Source organism: Megascapheus bottae, chromosome 12, assembly GCF_031878675.1.
Source record: "Megascapheus bottae isolate mThoBot1 chromosome 12, mThoBot2.hap1, whole genome shotgun sequence".
Lineage (NCBI taxonomy): Eukaryota > Metazoa > Chordata > Mammalia > Rodentia > Geomyidae > Megascapheus > Megascapheus bottae.
Window position 1 is genome coordinate 20,277,625 of NC_143520.1, and position 22,831 is coordinate 20,300,455.

Sequence of the window (22,831 nt, forward strand, 5' to 3'; positions counted from 1 at the left end):
CCTATTTATTTTTCAGCAAATGTTCAAAAATCTAAATTCAGTCACATAAAAGGGGTTCTAGACATGTAAAAAGTTGTATAAAAGTCAAACACAAAAATCTAATGCTGTCTGTATTTAATTTAAGATTTTAAATTGAATTACTACTCTAATAAAATGGTATTTGATCAGCTATGAAGCCTACATGAAAACTTTCCTCGTAGAAAGCGGTTGCTATGTTTTGGATAACAGTACTATGAAGACCTATATGTTAGTTGGTTTCCAGCCTGAGTGCTATTGGGAGGTACTTCAGTCTTTAGGAAGCTGGGTCTGGTGAAAGGAAAGTCAGGTCATTAGGGGAGTGTGTCTGAAGAAATGTTAGGACCCTGGCTACTTCCCCTTGCTCTTCTTCCTGACTGCCATGAGATTCACAAGCTTCCTATAATCTATACTGCTGCCATGATGTTTCTCCTTGCTATAGGCCTCAAAACAACAGAGGCCACAGGCCAGGTACTGAAATAAATCATAAATCTTTCCTCTTTACATGATGATCTTCTCAAGTAATGGGAAGTGACTAACACCATGACTATGACTAATTTCTTATGCCATGTGTCGTCAATGCTGGAGTATGCAAGCCCCATTTCTCATGCACAATTGCTTCTAACAATTCCCATGCCTTCTAACACATTCAACTACCAGTGCACTTTCGTCCCTTTGTTTGAGGGACTGAAGTATGAGATGATGACTATCCCTCTTCAGCCCTCCTTATTGCCTCCCCTCAAAATTATCAATGGGAGATGGAGCATAAATATTCCAGCTTCCTTGGAATAACATTAGGGAATGTGTTTTGTGCCACTTCCTAATTTTCCAAGCCCTTTTCTGTGGAATTACACTGCAGCTACCCCCAGCACATGCCACCTGACCCTTGACAATGCAGCCTACACAGGCTGCCTTTCCTTTTCTGTCTATCTTTTCATTCCCTCATTTGTGCCTCCTGAATTTCCTACATGAACTGTGCACAGAAATCCTCTCTGGGATACTCATACCATTTTACCCTACCAATCAACATAGTCATACTAATTGGAATGACTATCAGTAACCTCTGAAGTGACCCATCTTGAGGCCTACAAGAACACTAAATGATGAACAGATGAACTCAAGAAATCCTCTCTGGAGAGGCTCACCATGGAATACTTGGAAACAGTTCATCATGACATCAACAGTTTGAGTTGCTACTCAGGGCTGGATAGCAGTAAGAAGAGGTGGCTGCAAACAGCTCTTTTTTCCACAGTTGTGGAAACCAAGTTATATTTTAACATGGATCAGGGGCTCATGTTAGAATCAATAAATCTATTGTTTAAAACAATACCTTCTGCCTTATTCTCATTACTTAACAGCCTACATTTTCATTTCTGTAAGATAATAATATCTTAAATATTTCAAATATGAAAGTATAACGGCATGTCCAAGTTGGGTTTTTTTCTATACCTGACATTCCAAAGAGCTAATGGAGTATATAGTCTGTACAACTATGCCAATAACTCCAAAAGACCCTTGAGTAAAATCTATTATCTCTCAAAACTTTAAAAGCATAGCTTCCCCCTTCCTTTACCAGTTTGCTTTTTTTGTACACATCTGTGATTGCCAGTAGAAAAACTATGTCATTCAAAGTACCAGCTTACTAGCCAGGCACCAGTGGCTAAATCTTAATCCTAGCTTCTCAGGAGGCTGAGATCTGAGGATCTGAAGCCAGCGCAGGAAAGAAAGTCCATGAGATGCCTATCTCCAATTAAGCAGCAAAAGATCTAGAAGTAGAGCTGTGGCTCAAACAGTAGAGTTTTTGCCTAGAGCAAAAAGTAATTAGGGAAAGAGTATCTTAGAACCATGATGATCATCTGCCTTCAAGTTAAAAATCTTAGCTGTAGAAATCCATCTAAAACTTGGGGCTGAAAAGAAATTAGTTATGTTCATTTATTTGACTGTCCTAAATCAGATTTTTATTATCTAGTTATACAAAGGAGATACAAATTAACATGCCAATTCATGAGTACAATGCATTTTGATCAATATCACTCCCTTATTATTTGCCCTCATCACTTCCTACCCACCCATGTCAATTTTCCTAATTTTATAGGATATACATCGACTATTATGACACTATTTAAAGGAAATGGACACCCATTTTGCGGCCTTTTTGAGCCTTATACAGATAACAGCAAAATGAGAATCACTTAGGAATGCTTGTAGACATAACCTTCTTCTGCAACTGCTCAGTAACTCAGGCAGCAAGTGGGCAGATATTATCTGGAAGAAGTAAAAACAGAGAGGGGGGGGGGGGGAGAGATTTGGAGGCCTTTAGTTAACTTCAACAAGGTTTCCATTAGCTGTTGGGAACAGCAAGACCTCAGCTTCCTGTCCTGAGGCTCTGTGTCCTTCACAACTACAGGGTTGAGTTTTCTGCCATCTGTGATGTTGACACTGTGAGACTTTTGAGGGCAGGTTCATGTCTGCCACCAAAACAGCTAAGGACACTGCTGTACACATAGAATGCACTAAATAGACATTCATCCGCCATCACTTAAGGTATTCCTAATCGGCTCAAAAGATGTCAAGAGTTTCTGTAGAAGAAATAATCTCTGAAATTCAAATCAAGTTTGACAGAGGATAGATTAATTTTTTTAAGTATAAAAGAAAACTGAAAGATCAGTCTGTTATAAAAAATTATTCCATCTAATACTTCCCTTTAAAACACTAGGAAAGTAAGAATCTATGAAAGATTTTGACAAATGTCTCTCTATGTGTAACTCGCAACAACATGGTGTCACATTTTGCCCTCTAGTGATGTTTAGCTAATGAGAAGCCTAACAGTTAGCAAATCTTTTTAAGTTACATTAAAAATATACATCCCAGTTAATTATGAATTTTTCATTTAGAGCTTGTGTTCGGTTCTGAACACAAACTTCAGGATTTTGCTTGGCTTCTTTCAAACACCTGTATTTTATTTTTATTGTCATTAAGCCACATAGAAGACCAGTAACTGCTCCCAGAGCTTTCTCTTAAGGAGAAAGTTTGTATTTGTTTTACTTGAGCAGAATATACTGGGTTGACAGAAATAAAACCTAAAGAAGTACAAGGCCTCTCTACTCTTAGCTTTTCCCACTTAGGACAGAAGTTTCTGTTGTACAGTTCCATGACCTTTATTTCTAGCTAACTATGGAATGGGAGCTTAGGAATCTAGTAATTATGCCCTGTGGACCAGCTCCAGTCCAGCTTCCGAAGAAGCCACCTGGAGAGGTGCTTTAGCTCCAGGGCAGCTAAAACTAGCCAGCCCTTTGACTACCACAGAGTCTTTTTTATGGTACTTAGAAGGGGATGGGTAGGTATGACTCTCTGATGCCTTCTATCTGAAGTATCCACTATGTGTACATAGATGGCAGCCTTTAAACTGCATTCCTAAAGCTTAATGCACTCACCTCAGTGAAATCCAAACTTCTTTTCCCCGTAGATTCGTCAGTATGTCTTTCCAGGCAGTTTCTTGACATCTTCACAAGGTAAAGATTGCTTTTTCCTCCCTCACCAAGGTCACCGTTAAAACCCCTGTGGAAAATTTTGAATGTGTTTTGGGTTTGGGCTGTCAAAGTATATTCTTCGGTTCACAAATCATTCCTTTCTCCTTCTCCTGCACAATTCCTAGAGCTCAGAACACACTGCATTTTACGCTGAGCACTCTTGAATTAACATTGATTTTCAGTACAGGCTTAGTATCCTGATAACCAAGCACAAATTCATTCTGTGAGGTTATCTGCAACCTCTGACAACATTTTCTGGGAAAAGGTTGAGGATAGCATATTTATATGTGAATCTAATTCATGAAATTCTGAACTGCTTGCCTTATGTATATTTACTTTACTTGAACAGAAAATACTGGATTGACAGAAATGAAATCTAAAGAATCCATCCAGAGTAACTTAACCAGTGATTCATATTCAATAAGCAGACATAGAAAAGGTGAGATCAATAGATGAGTGAGCAAATAATTACATACTTAAGAGGTCATTTATTTCTACCACCTTATAAGTCTATAATGTATAACAATGAGCATTAATACAATAATGTGCTGATATACATAATATCTCTAGTTGGCACTAGTCATTTCTTTCTGCTCAGTCTCTATTTCCTTCCTATTTATAATAGTTTTTCACAAAAATATGAAGTAAGAGAAAGCAAAAATATCTTATTTCAGAAGTCATTGATGCAGACTCCACTGACTTCCACTGACTGTTCAACCTTGGACTTTGGATATTGAGTCAAGAATAAAATTATCTGGAGAGAGTTTAAGGCTCTGTCTCAGGAGCAAAGCAAGGGGGCTGGATTGTTCCTGCACTGACACTTTCATCATGGCTTCTGTGGCCAAACTCCTGGACTCTACTTTTACACCTGTACAGTCATAAGCCTTATCTTCAAGCTTCTCACTAATTCTCTGAGCCCTTGTATTTTTCTAATATTCATGCTCTTTTAAAGAAAGATTTAGTCATTTTTGTTTCTTATGCAAAATAACCTACATAACCTACATAGGTCAGTCAGGATGCTGGAAATTCTAGGAATTCTAAGTTGATAGTTCCCCTGAAGTGATGTTGGAGAAAGTTTAGAGGTATGAACCAAGTTGAGGTAACAGGACCAGCACAGGTTTTCAGATTAACACCACTAGGTCTGAAGTAAAAAAAAAAAGATGAAACAAAAACACCCCAAAACAGGAAGTGATGTTTCCAGATCTCAAGAGAGCTGAAGCTAAGAAGGAAAGAAACACTTTGACATTGTTCTTTTGAATCTTATGTCTGTGTGTTCCATGGGTTGAGCTTGATCAGAAATTTGGTGGAGCTGCACCTGTAATCCCAGCTACCCAAATCTGTAATCTTAGCTATTCAGAGGGCTGAGACCTTGAGGATCAGAGTTCAAAGTGAGCCAAAGCAGAAAAGTCTGTGAAACTCCAATTAACCAGCAAAATCTTGGGCTGAAGGCATGACTCAAGTGATACAGAATCAGCTGTGAGCATAAAAGCTCAGTGAAAATAAGGTCCTGAATTAAGCTTCCTAACCAGCAGGTAAGAAATAAAAAAAATATGGATGAGGAAGGGAAAGCAAGACACAGCGACACTCGTCTGAATTGAGAGATGCCTAGAAAATCAATAAAGCACCACCTTGCTTGTATCTGTGTTTCCAGAGGCCCTTGGTGTGTGAGTCTGCAAAATGATGCTGGAAGACCCACCCTGAAAATGGGCACCCAGGCCCATCAGGCTGATGTCCCACAGGGAACCAAAGGAAGGAATCCTATCAGTGCATGAAAGCTTCAGCCACTGGGAGCTGGGTGCATCTCTTGCTGCTGCTTTAGTCCTTGGACATCAGACTCCAGCTTCTTCAGCCTTTCAATGTGAATTCATACTAGTGACTCCCCAGAGGGCTTCCTCCTTCAGGCCCTCAGCCTCAGACTCGTGATGTATCATTAGTCCTCTTATTCTGAGGCTTCTTGGACTAAGGAGCTGCTCATTTACCTGGCTCTCTGGTTGAAAACAGTTATTATAGACAATTCAGCCATGGATCATGCAAACCAATCTAATAAATCTTCCTTTATAATTATAGATAGGTTATGGGCTTTGTTCCCCCAGAGAACTCTGCCCACAAGAAGCCTGCCCTCAAAGGAAAGTGGATGAAGGGGTACATATAGGGTCTGCCATCTCTCAGGCAGAGGACAGGTTACAGCTGGCAGGAGAAGGATTTCAGTAAAAGGTGTCAGGAGACAGATGGAGAATCACCAACATAACAATTGCAAGTAGAGTGGGCACTATAAAAGGTTTTACCCTGCATAATAATTAACTGGACATATTGTAAGCCAAACTTCTTATTGTATTACTATTGATTTTCATTTTATTTACCAAAAGTTGTTCAGAGAGAATATTCTTGTGAAATTCTAACCAAAAATAACAAAAGGCAAAATTGACAAATCCTTGTCATTAAAATTTTATTATTTTATGGCACAGTAAATTTTTAAAAAGAACCTCAAATTTTTACATTTATTTCCCATTTCAAACATATATTTGATATCACATATACATTTATGAAAATTTATATTATAATGCTAATATAACTTTTATAATCACTCTGAAAAGGTAAAGTGTATTGTTTATGTAATTAAATGTAACATAACTTTCAAGCAAAATGTCAAATAGTCAGCATTACCTTTTCTCAGTTGATAGGTAGTTAGGCTAAAATTTATTGACACATTTAAGAGATAAAGTTATATACAGGTAAAACTGTCAGGGAAGTATATGGTTACATAAAAGAGGGGTAACAATATTTAAGAAGAAATGTACTTACTACTTTATGTTGCCCCTTTGTACATTACCCTGACAATTTTTTTTAAAGAATGAAGAAAGTAGTAGTAGCGCAGTGCTGGTGACTCACACCTGAAATCCCAGGAATGCATGAGATTGAGACCTGAGGACCTTGATTTGAAGGCAGCCAGGATGGGAAAGTCTGTGAGACTCTTACCTTCAATAAAATACCCCAAAAAGGCATAAGTGGAGCTGTCAGTCAAATAGTAGAGTGCTAGTCTTGAGCAAAAAAGGTCAGGGACAGTGCTAAGGTCCTGCAAAGAAGAATGTAGTCACTGTAGTATTAGTATCAGTCAAAATATTTTATGGTTAAAAAAATTAAAGGGATTATTGTATAATAATGGAATATGTTACATTAATGAAGTGTAAAATCAACAAATACATTAATGTTCATAATGCTATGCTTCAACTAAATATATAAAGTAGAAAAGATAAGTAATAACACAATAAAATAGAAAATGGGTGGCAGAAACATGTTTTCTGTGTTTTTGTTAGCATATATATTGTACAAAATACTAGCCTTCATTATTAGATTTTAGACATGTATATAGCATACTTCAACTACATACCTCCTTTATTACTCTGTCATCCACTTCTCATATCCCTCTTTCCTGGTATCTTTCTATTCCCATGTATCCTTCTAGTTTTATATTTAAGAAAAAAATTCCAGGTTCTACATATGAGAGTAAAACTTGTTTTTTTCTTAGTATGGATTAATGTATTCATCATGATTTTTCTGCAAGTAATAATACTTCGTGCTTCTTGTGGTTAAACAATACTTTGCTGTAAATATACATAAACATGGATATACAGTTACCTCTTTATATCCTGACTTCTAGCTCTCAGGCATATACCCAGAGGTGAGCAACTGTATTGTATGGTAGTTTTATTTTTACTTTTCAGGATTCTTCATGTTGATTTCAATACTGGTACACTAATTTACATTCCCACTAACAAGTAGGAATGTTTGCATGCTTAGGTCTTTCTGCATTCATTACTAATCCTCTATCAAACTGATTACTGACAAACGATTTTCTCCCATTCTATATACTATCTCTGCACATTGGTAGTTGTTTCCCTTCTGTGGAGAAGCTTTTCATTTTGTTGCAATCCCATTTGCTAAGTCTTGCTCTGATTTCTTGGAATATTAGATCCGTATACGCAAAGTCTCTTGACTATGTGTATACTTTCAAGTGTTAACCATATGTTTATCAGGCAGGATATTAATGTCTTTGGGTTAACTTAGAATTGATTTTTTTGCAGGGTGAGAGATAGTCATTTACCCATGTATATATGCAATTATTTATCCACTTTTCCTAGCACTATTTGTTAGAGACTGTCTTTTCTCCAGTATATGTTTCTGCACTTTGTCAAGGATCCACTTGGTTGAAATGTGTGCTTTCTTCTTGTTCCTCTGTTCTCTTAAATTGGACTATTGTCAATTTTTGTATTAACACCATGCTAGTTTATTATGGCTCTGTAAAATAATTTGAAGTCAGATATTTTGAAGTCTATAGCTTGCTCCACTTGCTCAGTATTGCTTTGGAAATTAAGAGGTTTTTGTGCTTCTAGAGGGACTGTTGTCTTACTTTTAGACAAACATAATAAGGTTGGCTTATAACTACAAATGGAACTTGGTTATCAACAAAATATAGTTTCCAGTTTAAAGATTCCTGGCAATGCATTACTTGCACAGAAAACCTTTATAAATTGCAAAACTTAAAAATTAGAGTTCATCAGCAGGTCAAACAAAAATCTTAAAAAAATAATTGAATAATATGAACTGGAAAACATTTTGGAATAAAGAGAAATAATCAACAAATAGCTGTTGGGAAAAAAAATCTGAAAGTATAAATAGTAGGCAAAGAACAATTATGAGACCATGACTTCAATACCAATACATGTGACCAAAAAATATTTCAAGGCAAATTAAGAATACAGCCAGTAGCTCACACCTGGAATCCTAGCTTCTCAGGATGTTGTGATCAACCCAGTATGGGCAGGAATGTCTTATTGGACATTCTTAACTTCAATTAACCACCAAAAAGTTGGAAATAGAGCTGTGGCTTAGTGGTAGTCTTGAAAAAATAAAAGCTCAGGGAGAACACTCACATGATAAGTTCAAGGATCTAAGTTCAAAAAAAATATATAAGCAATCAAAATGAACTATGTATTTCAACAAAGCAAGAGCAAGCAACAAGGTAAATGCCAAGGAAGAATTTACTTTGAAATAACTTTAAAAGAAATAAAAATAGATCATTGAATAACGTAAACATGGTAAAAATTGTCAAAGAAATATGAGATTTAGTTGAATTTGAGATGAAAGATACAATCAACTATATATCCCAATACTTATATAATTAAAGGCAAACAAAACTCAAAGATAATTACAATGAGTTGAAGTATGTAGTCACAAATATTCTAAGAGATATTAAAAATTAGACTACATGTAATCCAGTATGGAGTTTTTGCTTTATTTTGATTGGTTGGTATTGATACTATACAGTTTGAACTCAAGACTCCACATATACATTCATTATTGTCACCGAGTAATATTTTCAGCCTTGATTTTTGCTATTTTTTTTAAATCACAGTTCTGGGACTTGAATTTAGGGACGATGTTGTCCTCTGGCTTTTTTTGCTCAGTTGGTTTTGTTTCACTTGAGCCATTTCTTCAGTTATGCATTTTTTGGTTATTTTGGATATGGGATCTCACAGAATTTTCTGCCCAGGTTGACTTTGAGCCATTTCTTCTAGGATCCAGCCTCCAGAGTAGTTAGGATTATGATCTGCTGCCCCTTTTTTTAATTTTGAAGGTAGTATCTTGCTTCTTGCCCAGTGACATCTGAGAGCCAAGAGAGTTTATTAGCCTTCCTAATTAGAATAATAGATACTAACACCATGCCTAGCTCTTCACTGAGAGTGGCTCAGGCTAACATGGGCCCTTGATTGCAACACATTTAACTACCAAAGTAGCTATGTTACAGGTTTCAGCTGCTAGATCCTGGCTCACATTTGCTAAATCACAATGAACTTTCTAGAAAAATTCAAATGATTCATATTGACTCAGAAAGAACCTTTTCTACAAGGCTTTTTCTAGAAGGATTACAAGAGGAAGGTTTCACAATCCCCCCCCCCCAAAAAAAACCGTACAATTTCCATTCACTGTCACATGGAACACAGAAAAGTGAACATTTTTCCAAACCCAAATTCTGAAATGTAAGGTTTAACACTTTTAATTGATGAATAGATGTCCTCAGGCCAACGGTGGTGATGAGCAGGTGGATAGGTGGATAGATGGGTACCGCTTACTTCTAAATATAGTTGCAAAATATCCACACAGCATCTGGTCATTCCTTATCACATTGAGACCATCCTGGTCTCAACTGCTATTATCTGTCTCTTCAGTTACTGAATAATCTCCAACCTGATTTTCCCTACATCTGGCCTAGCCCCCTGTGATATTATTTATATGATCACCAGAAGGATCTTTTGGAAAAATAAGTTATAATGTGTCACTTCTTTATTTACATCCTTCCAATAACTTACTGTTTTCTCAGTAACAGCCAAAGACCTTTCAACAATTTACCTCTAAGTACTAATTAGATTTATGCCACCCTCCCCCACCACACCCACCCACATCTTCTGCCTCCCAGGTCTCTCTTGCTAATACTCTCCTTTTTGACTCCAGGTAATTGCATCTACCGATCCCTCTGGCTGCAAATTCTTACTCCTTCACCTTTTTAACGGTCTACTCAGGTGCTGCCTTCTAACCAAGTTCTCAGAAGACCCTCATTAAAACTTTCTTATCCTTATCCTTGGCTGCTTAATTGTTCTCTACAACGTTTATAACCATCTAAACTAAGGCTTATCTTATTTGATTCATTACCTATCTGCTTCTCCTCTATCATCAAATCAAGTAGAAGCTACTTAAGGACATGAAATATGTTTTAATACTGTAACCTCTAGTTCAAAGAACAATACTAACCTGATTTTCCATAAAAAAAAATACTGAAAAGGTTAGGAAACAAACAAATAAAAAAGCACTTTCTACAAAAATGATAACTTTATTAAATGTAATAAAAATGAACTTCACTAATCAAAAAAAGTACAAATTTCAAATGAAAAATAAAACACAAAACAATTTTGTGGGGGTGAGGGAAAGTACTGGTCCAAGAGCTTGAATTCAGGATGCAGGTGCTACTTCTAAGCTTTTTCACTCAAGGCTGGTGCTCCACTACTTGACCCTTCTTTCCGTTTCCAGGCCTTTTGCTGTTAATTGGAGACAAGACACTCAAGGACTTACCTGCCCTTGCTGGCTTTGAACCATGGTCCTTCGATCTCAGCTTCCTGCGTTACCTAAGATGGCAGAAGTGAGCCACCAATTCTTAAAATGATAACTGCCAATGCTGTAAAAATGAAACCAAAGCATATTGATACAACTAGCCCATAGTATCTATGGAAACTCTGTGTGTGTGTGTGTGTGTGTGTGTGTGTGTGTGTGTGTGTGTGTGTGTGTGTGTGTACACGAGCGAAAGCGCATGCCAGTACTGGTGCTAGTATTCATCCATACACTTTCCTTCAGCTTTTTCTACCATGGGTGATGCTCTGCCACTCAAATCATGCCTCCATTTTCAGCTTTGTGCTGGTTAATTAGAGATAAGAGTCTTGCAGATTTGTCTGCTGAGTTGGCTTCAAACCATGGTCCTCAGATTTCAGATTTCTCCATAATTACCTTACTAACAGGATTGTAGACATGAGACACCGGCACCTGGTTTATTGAAAAGCATTTGTGTGAGTGTGTGTGTGTGTGTGTGTGTGTGTGTGTGTGTGCGTGCGTTCTTATTTTTTTTCTCCATTTCTGGTATTTGTTCTATAGAGACATTGATGAAGAATATTCACAAAGAATTGAATACAAAAATAGTACTGAATGTAAAGCAAAATGATTTGAAAGTTCTTCCAAATGAAATTGCACCAATTTTCTGTGCTGAACTACAATACAGAAGTTTGCCTTTTATAGCAAAGTTCCCTTCTTTTGGATTAATTTAGTGTCTATTTCTTACTAACACTAGGCTTTCTGCTTAACAGATCTTACCTAAAAAGCATAGTTTATAGTCAACTTTGCACTTTGCACAGTCTCATTTTTAAAATGTGATACACAGCAAATGTTTATTTGTTATATCAGTAAATGTGAAAGGAAAGAGTAACAGTTACAGCTTACATTTGTATTCACTATTTGCTAAGAGATATTTAAATATGTGCATAAGCAACTCTAATCTTTACAGCAATTAATATATGCTTAGCAGGATATTTAGCTCCAAGAAAATGAGACAAAAACACTTAAATAACTTGCTAAAGTTGACATAGTTGATCAGAATTTAAGGTTAAGATTTGACAACCTGCCGATAAACTGTTTCTTATTACCTCTCATGCTACAGAAAACTGACTCCAAAAGAAATATATAACTTAAGCAAACAATACTTAGAAATTTCAGAAAGAATATATTCACAAGATGATACAAAAAGCAATAAAAGATGCCTGAGTGGCTTAAGTAGTATCTACTTTGAGAATGTGAGGACCTGGAGTCAAACCCAGTTACTGCAAGAAAAAACAAAAACAAAAACAAACAATAAAAATAGGTCCTGTAGAGGCTCAAGCTTATAATCATAGCTATATACAGGGTAAAAATCAGGGCATCTCTGTTCTAGGCCTGCCTTAGTATAAATGTTCATAGACTTGATCTTAATACTGCTCAGCGATATGTCCATTCATCTCAGTGACAAAGGGGAGTATGAATATGAGGGTCACAGGTCCACCTAGGAAGAAAGTGAGACCTATCTAAAAAATAAAATAAAATAAAAAAATGTAAAAAAGAGCTGGTAAATAGTTCAAGATGTTGAATGCCTGTTTAGCAAGGAGGAAGGCCTTAGTTCAAACAGCAGTGTCACAAGAAAGAAAAAGAAAAAGAAAAAAGTGAGGAAAGAAGGAAGGAAAGAAGCAAGGAAGGAAGGAAGCAAGGAAGGAAAGAAAGACAAAGGAGAATAATTACTGAAGAAATAAGATTTTTAAAAATTTAAATAAAAAAAATCAAATCTGGGGAGAATGTAAAATCATGGAACTATTTTTTTTCATATATTTTTATTGTAATTAATAGAAGGGTTACATTATATTCACCAGATAGAAGATGCATTATTTCACATACATTGATACCCTTTCTCATGTCTTGGTCCCCATTTCCCTTCCCCCCACCCTACCCCTCATCTTGTTGGAACTATTTTTTTAATTCTACAAAAGTGAACATAGAAAATCATCAGAAAGTTGAACAACTATCTCTTAGTCATGAGGAATAAGCAAACCGTGACAAGAATATACCTACATGCATTTTGTAAGTTTTCCAGAACTGAAAGAGCGCATATTGAGATAAAATCTTATTTTTATTATAACCAAGCAAAAACAAGGACCACAGCTGAGCCCCCTATTAGCTAACTTCAGAACCAAATACAGGAAGATTTCAAAGACCTCTAAAATATAAATTATATCAAAAATATTTATAGTGGATGGCCATTAAATTACCAGCAGTGGCTGAAGTGTAAGGAAAATTCAATATTTTAAAAGAAACTTTTAAAGTATTATATTAATCAAAGTTCTCCATACAAAATGGTATTCCCCCCCCCAAAAAATGGAATCCCTAGTAGATAGATTTAGATATACACACAGACAGACAGACAGACAGACAGACACATAAATTGGAACATGTAAAGAAGGCCAGCAGTCAGGAAAATTAGTCCAAAGTCAATTATGCTACAATACTGAGGTACAATTTCTTTCTTGGTATCAGGTATTTTCAACCAATTTTATGACACTCATCTGATTACTGAGAGTAATCTTTCTTTAAAACATAATTTCCTATTCCATGGTCTATTTGTTCACTTTCAATAGTATCCTTTGATGCATCAATGTTTTCACCCTTGATAAGATTCAATTTGTGTTATTTATTCTTTTGGTAGCTTATCTAAGAAACCATTGTCAAATCTAAGGTATCAATATTTAGCCATATATTTTCTTCTACAACTTTTATAGTTTTAATTCACATTTAAATCTTTCATGTGCTATGAGATAATGTGGCACATAAATTAAAGTGAGAGTAAATTTTTGGTTTTGTTCTATGAATATCTGATTGTTCCAGAACCATTTCCTGAAGAGACTTTTTTTTATCACTGAGTGGACTTGGTTTTATTGAAATTAACTGGTCATAGATATATGAGTTTATTTCTAGCCTCATGATTTTATCCCACTTACCTCCATGTTCATCTTTATGATACTATTTTGATTACTCAAAAAATTGTTGAGAGTTTTAAGCTAAGAAGTATGTATCATCTAACTTTCAAAATTGCTTTGGTTACTTAGGGGAACTTGCAATTCCATACGTATTTGAGGGCAAGGTTTTTCCATTTCTGAAAAATGAAAAAGACTCTAAGAATTATGATAAGCATTTAATTGAATCTTTAAATTGCTTTGAGTGTTATGCCATCTGAACAATATTAAGTCTTCTAATCTATGGGCTCAGTGTGTTTCTAGTTATTTAGGTATCCTTTAATCTCTGCAATGATTTGTAGCTTTTTAGTAAAGAAGTCTTTTAATTTCTTTAAATTTATTTCTATTTTTCTGGATTTTTTGTAAATAGAGCCATATATATATATATATATAGGATTTTTAATTGTTATGGACTAGAAATACAACTGAAATTTGTGTGTTGAGCTTATATCTTGAAACTTCATTGAACTCACTTTTTAGTTGTAATAACACTTAGGAACGCAGGATTCCCTCTGTATATTACAATGTTACCTGTGAAAGATAATTTTGCCTGTTTGATTTTACTCTTGGTAGTTTTGATTTCATCTTCTTGTCTACTTGTGTTAGCAAAAATTTCTAGTTTAAAGGTGAACATAAACTGTGAAAACAGTCAGTCATGTTTTATTCGTGTTCTTGCAAAAAAGATTTCAGTCTTTGAACATTGAAGACAGATAATAATGATGTTGATGATGACAATTATGATGAAGACAGAAAGACAGGTGGTAGACAAAATAATAAAAAGAAATATGCAGTGACATAATATTGCCTTTTATAATTTTAGGACGTTCTACAAGAAAACTTTTCAACCCAGAATTCCACACTCAAAATCTAAATCAGAGGTGAGAGCACAATAAAGGATATTTTAAAACTTAGAAGGTCTCAGAACCTTTTATTCCATACATCTTTCTAGAAATAGTTGCTTGAAAATGTACCATAGCAAAAAAATAAGAAAATAAAGCAATCAAAGGAAAGATGAAAAGTCCAAGAAAAAATAGGTCCAAGAAGAAATGATTCCAAAAAGAGATGTTGGTAAAGGCTGAAGGGGAACAAGTATGAAAATATTACTCCACAAATGAAAAACTACTCAAATATTAACAAGAGGTGAGAGATTTGGGGGACAAAAAGTACATTCCAAATAGTAAGAGTGAGACAAAAACTATTTAAGCATGTACTGAAAACTAATCATAACAGCCTGAAGTACCAATGATGAAATGATCTAAGCTGTGGAGTGATTTTACATGATTTGTGGCATCCCAAAGCACCTTCATTTGAACCTAATAGCAAACACAGTCTTTGAGATGGCACTGAGGTCATGGAATTGTCTACATACTAGTCTTTGCATGCCCTTAGTAATGCCTTGGTTTCAGTGTCTACAAAGCTATAGGAGGCAAGTCAATAGAAGGAATGGTTATGGTTCCCGAATAGAATAAAAATGTAACCAATCAGAGGGAAAGTGAATCACATGATTTGAGCTATACTTTGAACAAAATTTCTTCCAACTGTCTTTTAGTCATTAGTTTCTTCATATTAAGGTACACCACCAATTAAATCTTCCATCTGTGGTAAAGAATGGCATATTTACAATGTGGAAACTGGTGACATGAAACCTAAAGCAGAGATTGATTGGAAGGAAACTTTTTTTTAAAGCATTGGCCTAAAAAAAGAGGAAAGAACTAATGATAAGAATATTTGTAGTGGAGAAAAAGAAAAATTCTCAAAAATAAAATTCACCAGATTACTCTGAAAGTTTCATCCTGAAATTTTGGCCTGAAAATGAAATATTGCATCCAATTCATTTTAAGCATAAATTTGAATCCATAACAAACTTTTTTTCATTTTTGATTTTCATCTTGGTGTTTGCTCCTCTTGGTGTCTTTAACTCCTACTAATATGAATAGGCATGATATCAGCATTAAAAGGTCAGTTAGTTTGGCACAGATCATGAGATATGGTCATACTGGCTTGTTTTCTTTTTTCATATATTTTTATTGTAATTAATAGAAGGGTTACATTATATTCACCACATAGAAAGTGCATTATTTCACAAACATTGATACCCTCTCTCATGTTTTGTTCCTTAATGTATACAGATCCAAAGCACAGACATAGTACAAATAGGTCCTGAACATATCCCATCCTTTTTGAAAGCAGTGTTATGTTTATATGCCTAAATCCCACGATTCTTCTTGAAAAAATTTGGACATATGATATGTGATTTCACCAGAAAAGGAAATTAGAAAGTTAAGCCATGATCCAATAAATGTATTTAATGGAGACGGTCAGTCTGGACCACATAAATGATAAAACATTTTCCCAGAGTTGTTTTCTTTTTTTTTTGAAACTCAGATGATCAATATAGATATCTCATATTCTCAGTTATTTGTATATGTGTTGCAAATTACTAGCAATAGTGGTATTAAGTGGTAATATTCTATTTTCATAGAAAAAGAAGAAACCTGTTTAAATGAAAGAAACCTTAACACTCTTTTGAGGTGGACATTGTCAACTTCAGTTTTTTTCAGGGTGGTAAGTGATGTGCCATATGGCTTGTCTCAATTATGGAGACTGATGTTTAGTTCTTTCTGTGGCTGTTCTCCAAATAGAACTAGAAAGATAGACAGACCCTCCTAAAGACTTAAGAGACTCCACTTCAGGAATCATGTACAAGCTGTATCCTTCTTAAAAAAAGGAAAACAAACTTTGAGAAACAGAATGAAATGAGTAAAAATTAGTAATTAGAACCAAAAGTCAAACTATTTATACCAGTCCAGAACTATGCATAAGCTTTCCTGTACCCTTTATGCTACCATAAAATGTCCTCCAAGGAAGCAAGAGGAGAGAATATTTTGTTTTCTACTCACTCTAGTGATGCAATTCTGTCCCAGGCCAAAGCAACTGATTGGTGTTATCCCAACAGGCTTGTTAAAATCTGAGATTAAGGAGAAAGATGCTGATAGCTGGGCTTTGTTAGTTTCGTGTTTTGTGAAGTACGGGTGTGGCATAAATCCTGAGATGACATCAATTAAAGAAGATTAGACTCCCCCCAATAAGCACTTAGCATTAAGTATAAAACAAGACCAAGAAAATATTAATCTGTGTACAGAGCTATCAATTGTTTTCAGTATTGGTTGGCAAAAATAATGTAGTTGAGAAATTTCTGAAATGTGCTTCTGTGTTTCTTTGGGATTTTTGTGTTTCTTTTTCCATAGATAGATAGATAGATAGATAGATAGATAGATAGATCTTTATCCCATTGTCATATCCTATCTCCTGCCTTATCATTTGAACAGGTAGCCCCGTTAAGCCTGAACTCGTTGATATGGTTCATCTCCTATTTCTACTCAGTGATTCTCATGAACTCATGTATCTTAACCTCCAATGTCTCCACCTTAAAAAGTTCAATTGCAGTTCTCTCTGCTATTAGAAAGCTTTCCATTTGGCCTCACCCACCCATCCATCCAACTCCATTTGCACTTAGTGGTCAACAAACTTCAATATCTGAGTCACCATATTTCTAATGTTTCTGTTTTATCAGTACAATTCACCTGGGCAGTCACTTAAACGAGTATCATTTAAAAATTATTTTTCTTTAGTTTTTTACTGCTTGCAGAAATATAAAACACTATTATTCATGAGCACTTCATTCACTTGTTTCACAGTAGCCAGGGATTGGAGATATTTAGTGGCTGGCCATTTCATCAATGTAATTTTGAATTCTATTTGCTATTTTTGCCAACCACTATCTTTTGCTCAGTGGGTTTTTCTGTTTCCACCCTTTCCTGTTTCCTGTTTCCAGGCTGGAAAATGTCATTATAGCCAGTTACAAAAACCTACTGATGGGACTATTTCTAATTCATGTCCTCCTGGCCCTCTTAGGTCATCTAATTTCTTGGTCATTTTTTTGTCTGGTGGTACTGGGCTTGAACTGGGGGCCTTATGATGAATTGACTATCAGTCCCTTCTTGGTTTACTTTTTAATTAATGGGAGAGAAACAGCTTTGTGGAATCATGTATCTTAAAGCTTCTGGTGACCAGATAGGCATAGCTCTGCTGCAATGAGCTGTGGCCACGGCAATGCCCTCATGATGTGTGCCAGGAAGACAGAGCCAAACCTGATGTTCAACTGCAGATACTCTCGGGCCTTTGAGGTTGACATAATTGCTTTTTCTTTCAGATAAGGTCTTGTGGATTTGTTAGAGCTGTCCTTAGACTGTGATCCTCCTAATGGTGAATTCCAGACATGCAGCTCCACACCAGGCCTGGCTGTGGATGATGTTTCAATGCCTTTCTTACCAACTCACTCCTTGAGTCTCAGCCAAACTGTTCTTCATTTTCTTCATTTTTCCGCAATCCCAGTTATATGGCTTGAATATAAAAGGCTCTCCACAGATTATGGCTTTGCTTGCCAGGTCTTATAATTTTAGAAAGTGATTGTATCATAAGGGCTCTGCCTTCTTCAATATTAAATTCATGGATAGATTTAAAGTTTGGATATACTATTTAGAAGTGGTGGAACCAAGGACGGTGAGGTCAGGTTGGTGGAAATGGGAATTGGGTATGTACCTTTGAAGAAGCCTCTTCCCTAGTTTCTCTCTCTCTCTCTCTCTCTCTCTCTCTCTCTCTCTCTCTCTCTCTCTCTCTCTCTCATATATATATGTGTGTGTGTGTGTGTGTGTGTGTGTGTGTGTGTGTGTGTGCGTGCGCGTGCGTGTGTGTGTGTGTGTGTGTGTGTGTGTGTGTGTGTGTGTGTGTGTGTATGTTTCCAGTTACCTTGAGGTGAGCAGCCTGTGCCATGTATTCCTATGGCTTCACCTTCATCCTATTGCATTGCATCCAGTCACCCATGAACTAAAACCTCTGAAACCATAAGCTAAAATACATCCTCTTCCCCTCAGTTTTTTGTGTCAGGCATTTGGCCACAGTGATGCAAAGTCTGAACTTTATCCTTGATATTCCTCTTTCTTGGCAGATGCTTTAACGTCTAATTTTCTGAAAGAATAAACCCTTACTATTCACTATTTATTTTTATGGGCATACTATTATTACACAACTATTTTATTGTTATAATGTCACTAATGTCCTGAAATTATGCTCTCCACGATGCCTCCTTCCAAAGTCTCTCTTACTTGTATCATCTTCAAGTTTTCTAACACATTTGAATCTAATTGTAAAGGAAACAAATACTGAAAGAGAATTCATATTTAGGTTTCAGAACCTCTGTATATTACAACATCTGCTTTCATGCTTACACTAGCTCTATGATACAAGTAATATTATTTCTTTATTGTAGCCGAGAGAAAATATTTGCAATTAAGTTTGCTATAGGATTTATTCAAGCTAGAATTTATTTTATAACAAAAGGAACTTCAACATTCAATAAGGAACACAAAAACATTTTTAAATTTTATTGTAAAGGTGGTGTACCAAGGGATTAGACATATATAAGACTGTCACCCACTACCTTTTTGTCTCCCATTTTTGCCTTCCTTTCTCCCTCTCCCCCATGTTGTAGACTTCATTGCCAGTGAAGTGTCTAGTGAATACCACTGTGTTGTGAATATCACACTTTGTTCCACCATTTCTGTGCTTCCCCTTTCCCTCTCCAAATCAGTAGACTCATCTACAAGACAAAAAGTACAGAAAACAAATACAGTGACAAAAAGGAATAACCAAAGGAAAAAAAGGAAGGAAAGAAAGCACCACAAATAATACAATAAAGAAGCTCTTGTTTCTATTTCTTGGGGTTCATTTTGATAAATATCCCAAAAACAAATCCTCAAGGAAACAACTCCATTAGTAAGTGGTCTAAAGAATGGATTCTGCAAAGAATGGCCAATAGACAGCTGAAGAATTGTTCAGCATTTCTGACCATAAAAGGACCGCATGCATTATTCACATATTGTAGAAATTTCTATGAACTATCAATAAGAATGTATTGATTAATAACTGATCAGCTCTGAACAGAGCTAATGCTAAAAGAAAGGGATTCAGTCAGGGGCACTGATGATGTTTTATGCCAAGACAGTTGTAGGATTTCACATCTGCCCTCCCCCTCCTATGGGCCCTTCTGATTCCTCTACAGTCCTTTCTCCAGCCTTTCCATTCATATCGTAATATCTATTCGTAGGAACAGACTGTTCAATTAATGGGAGAGAAACAGCTTTGTGGAATCATGTATCTTAATGCTTCTGGTGACCAGATAGGCATAGCTCTGCTACAGTGAGCTGTGGCTATGGCAATGCCCTCATGTTGTGTACCAGGAAGACCGAGCCAAACCTGATGTTCAACTACAGATACTCTTGGGCCCTTGAGGTTGACATAATTGCTTTCTCATCCTTTCCATTGTCATCACTTTCTCTTTTCATGTCATTAGCTTTATACTATATCTTTCTTTGCAAGCCACCTAAGTTCCTTTAGGGAAAGGAGAAAGAATATAAATAAGAGAAGCAAGATGGTAACGATGATGATGCTTATGATAATGGGGTTATTCCTGTATAAAAAGGGCTGTCGTTGTTGGTACTCCACTCATAGCTCTTTTCCCAAAACACAGAGATAATTAGTATTTCTCAGCACCAGTATGTAATGATCTGAAATTACAGAAAAGATGAAAGGTGTTCCCATTTGTTTTGCTTTTGTTTTGCTTTCTCTTTTTCTTTTCTTTTCTTTTTTTACATATAGAAGAAAGCTAAACTTACTACTGCACTTGTGAAGGCCTCATTTGAATCCCTAGCATGAGGACTTTTGGGAACCTCCACAGGAATGATGATGTTCCATCCAGAGCCCCACTCTACTATTCTCTGCTTTTGAACTGTAACAATGAGATTATTTTTCTCTAATAGTCATTTTGATTCCACTATAGGAAGTACCATAAGAGAGTAGGAAGAGAGGGAAGTTTGGTGCTGAATTCTCTGGCTCTCTTTCTGCCATTGTTCATGTTAACTGAAATTCTCTTTCACAGGCCATACTGTGGTGTGGTATCTCCCTCCCTATTCTTTGCATGGTGATTGTCTCTGGCTCCCATGGAGTGTTTTGTCTTCTTTTTCTTGCAGGTGTAGGTATGGTAAGGATAATCCCCATAGGGTCTTACCACTCCTTGTTGGTTTCCTGCAGTAAATATGACCACATTCTCATTTCTACAATCTATGAATACAGCCTTGTTTCCCTCTTTGCAAATGAGAAGCTGATTTCAGGGGTAACATTTGGGTAGAGCCCAAATCAAATAATGACCTTACAAAAGAAAGGTGAAGGTGATGAAGGAGAATGTGGGGTGAGGGGGAGGAAGTAATAAAGGACATAGTCACTAATCAAGGAAGCCAAGGCGCCTTCCAGAAGCTTACAAACTTCCAGAGGGAATGAAACTCTGCTAATTCTTTCACCTTTAACTTTTGGCCTCAAGAGCAAGGAGAAATACATTTCTCTTGTTTTATACCACTGAGTACTTAGTTGTTACAATACCCCTTAGAAAGAAGGACACTTACCCATACCTTTGTTAACAGATGCTTTTAAAATTCTTGCCACTTATCTAATTTGTAGTTACCACCTGTCTCCTGCCAAGATCTATCAGATGTACCTGGCAATGAGTGAGGATCTCATCATTATAATTCTAAAGTCCTGAAAGTGTTCCGGTAACACGAAATGCAAAATTCCCATTTATAGTCATAGTCTTATTTAATATCCCTGAAGTTCATTTATACTTCCAATTACACATTTGGTGTGAAGTAGATCTAGAGAAATAAAGTAAGCCACGAAGTCCCAGAATGACCTAGTTGTGGGGTAGTTTCTCCTGTTAGATTTTTCACCATGAGTACTATGGTTCTTAATTGGTCCTTGTGCAGTGGGAGGCGAGATCTGTGAAAAGAGCTTTTTTTATTAGTTTCATGAATAATTATTCCATGTCTATCTTCATAACAATCACCAAAACAAGAATGGAGTCACCAGGCATTCTACTAAAGCAATCCTGGTGGAAGAAGTCAACCAACAGCAGGAAGAACATCTCTTGTTATAGAGAGAGACGTGACAGAGTATATAAATTAGTAAAGAGTGTAGGACAATGCTGCAGATGTTGAAGGTCAGAGAGGAGGCAGGAAATAGCAGCATGTGGGAAGCTGGTGAATGAGCAGTTCCAATGTGCCTAAAAAGACAGAAGATTTCTAAACGATTCAGAGCTCAGAAGTTCAGATCAATGAGCTAATAAAAGGTTATTAATTTGGTGACTTCCAAAACTGGCTCAGACAGGCCAGATTACAAGAGAAGCGTGTATTGACTACTGATCAGGTTCTACAATGCTGAGCTAACTTTCAAATACACAAATGGCAAATCCTTTGGTATCTGTCCTATATACTATAGATACTTTAACAGCATCCTTAGCTTTTACCTACTAGATGTTAATAGCAGGCCCTCCCCACACCCAGAGATGACAATCAAAGTGTCAAAAGTTTCATGGGGTACAAAATCACTGTATAAAATATTTTAGAAATATGCATACAATGGATTCTTACTACTTATGATAAATTTTGTTACTCCTAATTTCTCATGGTAGGAATGTTTTTATAACATGAATTAATGAGCACTGGGCCATTATTTCAATACAAAATTTGATTCTTTTTGTTGCATTTTGGCAACTGATAACTCATAACCTTATTTTAGTTCAAACAAACTATATTTTACTAGAGAGGAGAGTTCAAATAGCAATAACCTTGCCTAGCAAGTATGAGGTCCTGACTGAGTTTAATCCCAGGACTGCACACAGAGAAAGAAGAATGGAAAAGAATAAAGAGAAAAGAAGCAAAAAGAAAAAAGAAGAGAGGGAAAGAAAGATATTTAATATTTCTTGCAAACAATGATGTGAATTATTTCTTTGTAAGAAGACATTAGCCTAGAGAAATTTCACATTTTCCTGGCCCTGAGTTACTGGACTATAAATTACTTTTGTTATAATCCTCATAACTCATCATCTCATGAATCCACAAATTCAGCCAATTGTTCATAGCTTCATCATGCAGTAGGGATGTTACCTCAGCTCTTTCCAATGCAGTCAAATGCACAGATTGGTAAATTTTTCCTCTCTTTTTCTAGATGTGTAATGTCATTGATCCATCAACATTGAGCTCACCT